This window comes from Triticum dicoccoides, chromosome 6A, assembly GCF_002162155.2.
Source record: "Triticum dicoccoides isolate Atlit2015 ecotype Zavitan chromosome 6A, WEW_v2.0, whole genome shotgun sequence".
Lineage (NCBI taxonomy): Eukaryota > Viridiplantae > Streptophyta > Magnoliopsida > Poales > Poaceae > Triticum > Triticum dicoccoides.
Window position 1 is genome coordinate 83,242,669 of NC_041390.1, and position 8,780 is coordinate 83,251,448.

An 8,780-nucleotide genomic window follows, 5' to 3' on the forward strand; every position below is an offset into this window, starting at 1 on the left:
GCTTGAACCCTGATGGGCTGGGGATACCATAGTCACTCTAACCATCCAACCACTGTTATAGGAACAATTCATGTGTGTGATATCTACAATAGGATACTATTTTTTATACTAGAAATCTAGAATAGACAAGACGGTAAGTATAATTCATGGGGCTTTACAGAGTCACCATTCCATTGTTTTGCTACAAGATGGACATGGGAATTTATTACCTACCAAATCCTCTTCAAAAGGCACCACACTACCAACAGTTAGTAACAATCCTGGTTTATTTTGCACTTTTCAGATGACATTTTGCTCCTGATCATGAACCGTGGATTAGGGCGTATAGTAATGCAGAAACTATATGCTTCTATGTACACATATAGAATGAATTACAATCATATGATTTAAAGCCAAAGTTTTGATCAAGTTTAGCCAAAACAACATTAAAACAAGGAGAAACCTTTGTTTCTTCTGAATACGCATAAAAAGCATATCATACATTTATAGAATGAAGAGGGTATAAACACCCATCCACGAGTTTACAATAGTGCGACTGCTCGCAATACATCCACCTAGACAGGCGATGAAAAATCAGTTTCAAATCCTCTTTGGACTTGCCCGCTAATTTCCACAACTCCTCCACTAGGACCTTATCAATGACATCGACCACAAATAGCGAGGCATTCTCAAACACAATATTTTTCCGATGTTTTGTATATCTCCCACATCACCAGGGTCACGAGTGTCTACCGATATTTCTTGAGTTTCTGCATGGGGCTCAGCGTCCCAACAGACAATCATCCATCCCCGCGTCTATTCGCTATTACCCAAGCCGACATCACTTCATACTAGATCGATCATGCAAAGACGCAGGAAACCACCAGGTGGTCAATGCTTTCTTGTTCCTTGTCACAAAGCGGGCAAGCTTCCTGATGTGAAGTCCTCGGCTAGCTAGTCGATCAGAGGTCCAAAACCTGTTAGGGAGGGCAAGCTCGGAGAAGAAATTGCATCGTAGGGGCCCTCTAGATTGGCAAGTGAGCGGATTAAGATCCCGAGGGTTCCCAAGTCTAGCGCACCGATTCCTAGACTCACTCATGAAGAACCACTGGGGAGATCGTGTCCCTCAATGAAAATTACTCTCCCAGCTTCGTGGCCTCCAGATTTGGCCCCAAATCAAGCGGCCATGCCAGGTGCACGGTGTCATGAACTATCCTGGTGGCCCGCACTCGAGGTCTGATCCTCTTGTAAAGGCGTGGGCTGAATTCCTGGAGCCAAAATCCATGCAATCTCATGTGTTCCCGAAAGAATGACGATCTACCATCTTGGGATAGGAAATCTGAGTTTTGGGTGTGAAGACTTTTAATCCTTTGACAGCGTGTTTCGTAGTTTAAGGGAAAGGGATTGGGAATTCATGAGAGGGAGTTGGCTGAGGGATTAGGCTTGGGAAGTGGCAAGTTAGTCCCAGTAATTTGGTATGGGGTGGGGTTATTTATGGGACTAATTTCCATGAACAAAGAAAATAAATGGTAGGTTACGTGAGATGTGCTCCTATTTGGCGTTGCATTTGCAGATCAGGGAGTAGTTAGCGCTGGCCGGTTAGTTTGGAGGAATTTTGTTGCGGGAGGTGGGACACCAAATATGTAATGATATGTTTTAGACGTATAATTCCCATTCCTCCGCTGCATTACCAGGGTGCCCCTGGGTAGATATCGATGGGAGTTGGCCCTCCTAATTCCCCTTCCCATTCCCTTACTAATTCCCAAACCCCTGAACCAATCAACGTATTTTTAGTCTCACTAATCTTAAACTCCCATTCCCTACCCCCAACTCTCCGAACCAAACACGCTATGATTGTTTGGGGGTAACGGGAGTTAAAGAGGGAATAGGGAGGGGAATTCATGTATTAAACTCCCTCAAATTACTTACCCGGGGGAGGCCTGGTAATTCAGATGGAGAAAGGGAATTAGCATTTAACTCCCATTCCCTTTCCCTTGGATTGCCAAACAAGCTGTAAGGTCTAGAGGTGTCAGTTCCCAGCGGCCATAGCTAATGCACACCAATAACAATGTTCAAGCATATGAAATCAGGGAGTCCAAGCACACCAGTCCATTTGGGCAATTTTTCAACCATCTAAAAAATTAAGGAGAAACATGTTTTTTTGAAAAGGAGGATCACCCTGGCCTCTGCATCTGGGCGATGCATGGAGCTATTTCATTAATTTTTCACCAAGACCATATAAAGTAGTACATTAGGCAGTCTGAAACCACCATCTTAGCAACAACTGTCACTACTCCTGTCCATTTGATGAAGGGATGCCGATAGTCCGAGCCTAATACCAAATAGACATCACACCAAAGCCTAACATCTAAAGCGGAGGCCCCAACCGAGCCACATACTGGGGTTGGGGTACAAACCGGTCCAATGCACTCTCATGTGTTATCGTCGTCATCTTCCACCAATCCATCTTCAGAGCAGAAACTAACGCACCGACATTGCCAGGCCTATCTGCCATCGTCGCCACCATGATGCCAGACAACGTCCTCCGCCTACGCGAGTCCATCTCTGTGCATCGAATGTCGAGTCTCCACTGCGCCACGTCGTCGAGATTCGCCGCCATCAATGAGTAAGATGAAGCGCCGCTCCACTAAAGAAGCCGTCCACTAGTCCCTCGAGCTCATTTACACCTCCATGAATGATGCCCCCCGGGGGGAAACGACACCAGAGCACCGCCGTCATCCGATCTACTGATCTAGGGTCTCCCCGAAGGTAGCGGATAGAGGTCTGGAGCTTCTCCATGGCAATGCCTTCAAGAAGATAACGACACAAAAGAGTGCCGCCATCTCCGGTCTTGGCAACAAGACAAGGACTAGGTTTTCACTCGGATCTGCTCGACGAACCTCCATCTCGCATCGTGCGCACATACCACGACCGCTCTCCGCCGCCTCGGAGCGATCAAGCCACTCTGCATAGATCAGATCTGACCGGAGGGCCAACCATGTTCACAACCGACCAGTCCACCAATGCCCTCCACGCCGCCGCCGATCCGAGGTGCCGCAACACCGCGGCCATTCGCCGTGGAGGCTCGGATCCAGGGCGCACTTCCGCTCCCCCCGGGTGCCCCGTGCCACCCTCGTGCACGAGAAGGAGAGTCTCCTCCGCCACCGCCATCAGCCGCCGGGCTTAGCCCGGCTGCTTCCTCCAGCGGCGGCAGAGGGGAGGGGTGGGAGGGGAGTGACCGACGAATAAGGTTGGGGCCCCTCAACGCCCGTGCGGGGGGCGTCGGAGGGGAGAGGAAGGGAGTAAGCGGCGGGAGGCAGCTCTGCTATGTGGCGGCGGCAACGCTGCTGCTAGGTTAGCTCGCGTAGGTTAGCGACTATGAAGATTTATTAGAACGAAACCTAAGGAGAAACATGTGCATCTATGAAATCTTCATGATTCTAAAGAAGCCTCTAATAGGCCAGTTTTCTGCCTCTTACCACAATTAACTTACTATATATATAACATTGGACCGACCAAATTGGTGGTCACAGCCACGGTTACATTGTGAGGGAAATCTGATAGCCAGAGCCGCTGTTCGGTGCATCTAACTATAGTTGCCAACTCATGGGCAGGCTTGTTACAATCTCTTGGGCAGTGAACAATGCTCCACTTGTTAAAACTCGTTGGTAGGAGATATCTAGCCTCACGAAAGACAGCACCAAGGTTGGAGCGGTCATGCACCGTGGAATTAATGGCTTGAGCAAGTCCAAGACAGTCTGTCTCAAAAATGACACGCCCCATACCATGCTTCTCAGCTAAGTGTATGGCATGCAACAACGCAGTTGCTTCAGGGTGTAGAGCTTCACTTATGTGCACAAGCCTTCCAGCAGCAGCAAACAACACCTCACCTGTATGATCTCGAGCCACACAGCCCCAACCCGTGGTCTGTTTAGCAACATCAAAAGCACTGTCAATATTGATGTTAACCTTATCCGCCATCGGTTTACTCCACAGAGGTTTGCTCAGAATCTGCGCTTTCTTTGTTTTTGCATAAAAGACACACCATTCAGCAACATGCTTCTCCAAAAGGAAGCAGAACTCCTTAGGTCTAGCTCTCTTTTGCTTATGATTTCCTTTATTCCTCTCCGTCCACCACAGCCATAGAAAGCATATGATTCTCAGCTTCCTGTCCTCTGAAAGGGCAAATATGGTGGCGAGGATTTCGCTCGGTGACTGACATTGCAGCCGGTTTAACCGGGCGACTCCAGCTCACACACACGCCAAATCTTCTTGAGCTCCTTACATCTGAAAAAAAGATGTCCACCATCCTCCGGTAATCTATGGTAAAGGACACAGCTAGTATCGAGTTCAATCCCAATCCATTCAATATTCCTCAGCATAGGGTTACTATTATGAGTGACTCTCCACAAAAAATGATGCACTTTCCTGGGACATCTAATCTTCCAGAGGTTCTGCCACATTTTTCCATAAGCTGTATCACCGGCAGCGCCCTCACCCTGCTGCCTAGGGGCCATCCGTTTCTTCATGTCAAGGTGAACTCTGTACGCAGACCTCACTAAAAATAAGCCCTTGCTTTCGAATTGCCAAGCCAAGAACTCCTCATGTTGCTCAAAAATTGGAATCTTTAGTATTATATCAGTCTCTTCTGGATTGAACATTTGTCTAACCAACAGCTCATCCCAGGAGTGTGTATACGGGTCGATAAGCTCTGAGACTTTAGTCAGGATGGTATTGCAATGGGGAGACCTTGGAAACCGAACAGCACCAGCAGGGAGCAAGGGGTCCTACCAGATCCGGATATGCTCACCCGAACCCACCCTCCACACTATCCCCTCCTTCACGACGGACACCCCTTGAAGGATGCTCCGCCAAACATAACTGATGCCCGGGGTCGATGTAGCTGCAAAAATGTCGCCGTCCGGGTAGTATTTAGCACATAGAACACGAGCATAGAGCGAGTCCGGTGCCTGGATCAGCCTCCAAACTTGGCGAGACAACATTGCAATATTGAATGCGTGTAGATCCCTAAACCCAAGCCCTCCCTGTTCCTTCGGATGGGTCATCTTCTCCCAGCTAGCCCAGTGATGTTTATGCTCATCTCTTGGTTATCCCACCAAAACGTCAGATCATGTCGCTTATACTCTTGCCCAAGGACTTTGTCAGATCAAAATAGGCCATGGCATAGGCTGGAATTGCTTGGGCAACCGTTTTTATTAGGATTTCCTTACCCTTCTTTGACAGCATCTTGATTTTATAACCCTGAAGTAGGTCCCGGATTCTGTCTCAGAGGTATTCAAAAGCAGGCTTGACAAGCCTTGCCCACATAGTGAGGCAGCCCCAAATACTTGCCTTGTTGACCTTCGTTCTGTAGGCCGAGAAGATGCAGTAAGGTTTGTTTCCTAAGCTGCGACGTGTTCTTGCTGAAGAGCACAGAAGACTTGTCCCGATTAATCATTTGGCCCGACTCCTTCTCTTATACTTCAAGAATTTCATTCACCATGGACACACTCTCCTCGGTGGCCTCCAACAACAGCAAGGAATCATCAGCGAAAAGCAGGTGTGTGATGGTAGGGGCCTCAGATGCTACTTTGATGCCTCTAATCGAACCCATGGATTCGTCATGGTCAAGCAAAGCGGAGAAACCCTCAACACAAATAAGAAATAAGTACGGAGAAATTGGGTGTCCCTGCTTCAAACCTTGTCCTGGAATAACTGTCTCGGTACAAGACCCATTTACCATAAATCTGCAGCGTACAGTACGCATACACTTGCTGATTTGTCCCACAAAGGCACTATCAAAACCCAACCGTGTCATGATCTTCTCCATAAAATCCTAGTTCACCCTGTCGTAGGCCTTACTCATATCAAGTTTGAGTGCCGCATAGCTAGTGGCTCCAATTCTCTTTCTCTTCAAAAAGTGTATCATCTCATAAGCCAAAATCCTAGTTCACCCTGTCGTAGGGGCACGAAAGCACTCTGGTTTGGTGATATGATATCTCCCAGTATGCACTTCAGTCTGTTGGCAAAAACCTTGGACACGAGCTTATACACAACATTACAGAGGCTAATAGGGCGTAGATCCTTCAATCCGCCGTTAAGTACTCGTACAGTTGGGCAGAGATTTTTGGTGCTACGTTATTTAGAATTACCATAGTGTCAGCACCTGCCATGAGGGTAAATAAGCTAGAAAAATAATTAGTAACGAGGGCCTTCAAGCCCTCCTCCCCAGTCACCACCACCCCGTCCTCCCTCACCAGGTTGGTTATGGTATTTTTCCGCCTTTGTTCAAACGCATACACCTGGAAATATTTAGTGTTGCAGTCTCCTTTAGACAACCAATCAGCATGTGCCCTTTGCCGGCTTGCCACATCAATCTGTTCCTCAAGTCTCTCAAGCTTGTATTTGACTGTTAGCTCCTTCCGAATCATACTCCGTGACAAAGGTAGCCGCCGGATCTCCTCTAGTTCCAGTTTCAAAATCCTTGCTCGTTTTTGTAAATCACCCAAAACATCCCGACTCCATACATGTAATGCGTTATTAACGGCTGCAAGTCTTCTAGCCACTGAAGGACCAGAAGCTCTCTCCCATTACTGGTGAACCAAGTTGTCGCAGTCCTCCTCAAGTAACCACCGGGCTTCAAATCGCTTCATCTGTGTACCACCTCCCTTATTCATCATCCGCCTACTGCCATCAACCCGTAGAGAAATAGGTCTATGGTCCGAGTGTTCAGGATAACCATTAACGAATTTATAGTGGGGAAAACGCGCACACCACGTTGGGGTAGCCACCACTCTGTCAAGGCGCTCACGGATATAACCATCAATGCGATAATTGTTATTCCTCTAGGTGAAAACATCACCCTCAAAACCAAGGTCTTTAAGATTACAAAAATCAAAATCTAAAGCATCACAGAAGTTTTGATTACCTTACATGGATGTTCACTCAACTTGGACGAAAAACTCAGTTTGGTCACTGGACTTAGAGTTACGTTGTTTACAATCACTAAGGTGGTTTTATTGAATAGAACTTGCTACTATTTGTTTCAAAGAAGAACTCCACCAATGCCTATTATATGATAGACACGATTGATATTTGAACCACTAAAATAAGTATGCCCCACATTCATACGCACAGACAATTTAACTTTTTTTTGCGGGAGAGGACAATTTAACCAGTAACTAAAAAAATGCAAGACATAATCCAGGAGGCTATCTCATTTGCCCGCGCGTTAACAAGGAACTGATTAATACATGAAGATATAATAGGTAAAAATTACTTCTAGAACATTTTGATAAGGAAAGAATAAATACATGAAGATATAATAGGCAAAAATTGATTATTATAAAGTATTTGCCAAAACATTAATATAGGAAATAATAAAATGATATTAAATCCATTCTCCGATCTCTATATAAAGACTAGCACGCCCTATTCCGGTGACAGCGTCGCTACAGAAGGACAACAACGCTACGAAGAGAAGGATCCCCAACATGACGAGCACCAGAGACAACACTCGCATTCTGTGCTTGATGGCTCTTGTCGCCATGTCTACCACCATCATTTCCTGCCATGCAGCAGGTACCTACTCCCTTCATTCACAAATGTAACATATTATATATATATATATATATATATATATATATATATATATATATATTTATGCATACTACATACAGACTGAAATAAGTGAGCAAACATACTAAAATGCATCCATATACATTTAAATCAGAAAAAGTCATCATAGAATGCTTTTACCACGCTTGCCACGTGGTGTATTTATTCTCTCTTTCATGTGCAAAATGAATTACTTTCTTCAATCAAAATTCATCAAAATTCTAGTTTTATCAAAAAAAACTTTATCAAAATTCTAGCTTTGTCCTAGGTTAAATCTTTTCAATTTTGATCAAGTTTATAGAGAAATATGCTAATATTTACGACATCAAATATATACTATGGATACATATTTTATGATGGAACTAATTTGGTGTTGTAGATGTTGAAATTTTCTCTATAGACTTGGTCAAACTTAAAGAAGTCTGACTTAAGATAAAGTTGGAATTATAACTATTTTCTGGAAGGAAGGAAGCACCCTGGTAATCGATTGCTATGCAATATAAATGCACTAACGTGGTTATCACTCCATTGTTCATAGGTACAACAGGTCTGGGTATAACAAGCACTTTTATGAAATTGTGTGTAGCCGCAAAAGGTTGTGCGCCCCCAATCCAACCTAGTGGCAACGTTCTGTGCAAGGCTTATTGTGTAGGCCAAGGTTACAATAAGGATAAAAGCTATTGCTCACCAGATAATGGCGGCATGTGCTGCTGCGAGAAGTAATGAATTACATGTATTGCCATGTGCTGGAAAGATATGGTGCACCATTGAGAATATCTATCTATGTACATCGGAAATTACTTCACATGAAGAATAATCAATATATATACACTTCTGCTTCGATACACCCCCCCTAAACACACGGCTGTGATTACCGTATACCCCTTTATAATGATGGGCATGATGCTTTGCCGCTCCACTACGCTGCTCTTTTGTTAAAAAACAGCATAAAATTTATAAGAACAAACTAGGCCGAAGCGTAAGACCGGTCCATCGGCCCATCAATCTCGATCGCCCAAGAAAATGTTATGTGTTTTATGCGCACTTCAAAGGGCTCGATCTACTGACCTCTGGAATAATAAAGCTTGTAAAAAACTTGGGGCGACCAACTAGACAGTAGTTTATGGTTAGAGAAAGTGAAATAACCTTTATGACTTCAGCATTCTATAAGTATATAAAATTAT

At 45.0% G+C, this 8,780-nt stretch overlaps 1 long non-coding RNA gene across 1 annotated transcript; it reads left to right on the forward strand.

Moving 5' to 3' along the window:
* The first annotated feature begins 7,449 nt into the window (after positions 1 to 7,449).
* On the forward strand, positions 7,450 to 8,441 carry LOC119314418. Its single transcript, XR_005152311.1, has 2 exons — positions 7,450 to 7,560; positions 8,135 to 8,441. It is a non-coding gene; the product is annotated as an uncharacterized LOC119314418 (long non-coding RNA).
* The last annotated feature ends 339 nt before the right edge of the window (positions 8,442 to 8,780 follow it).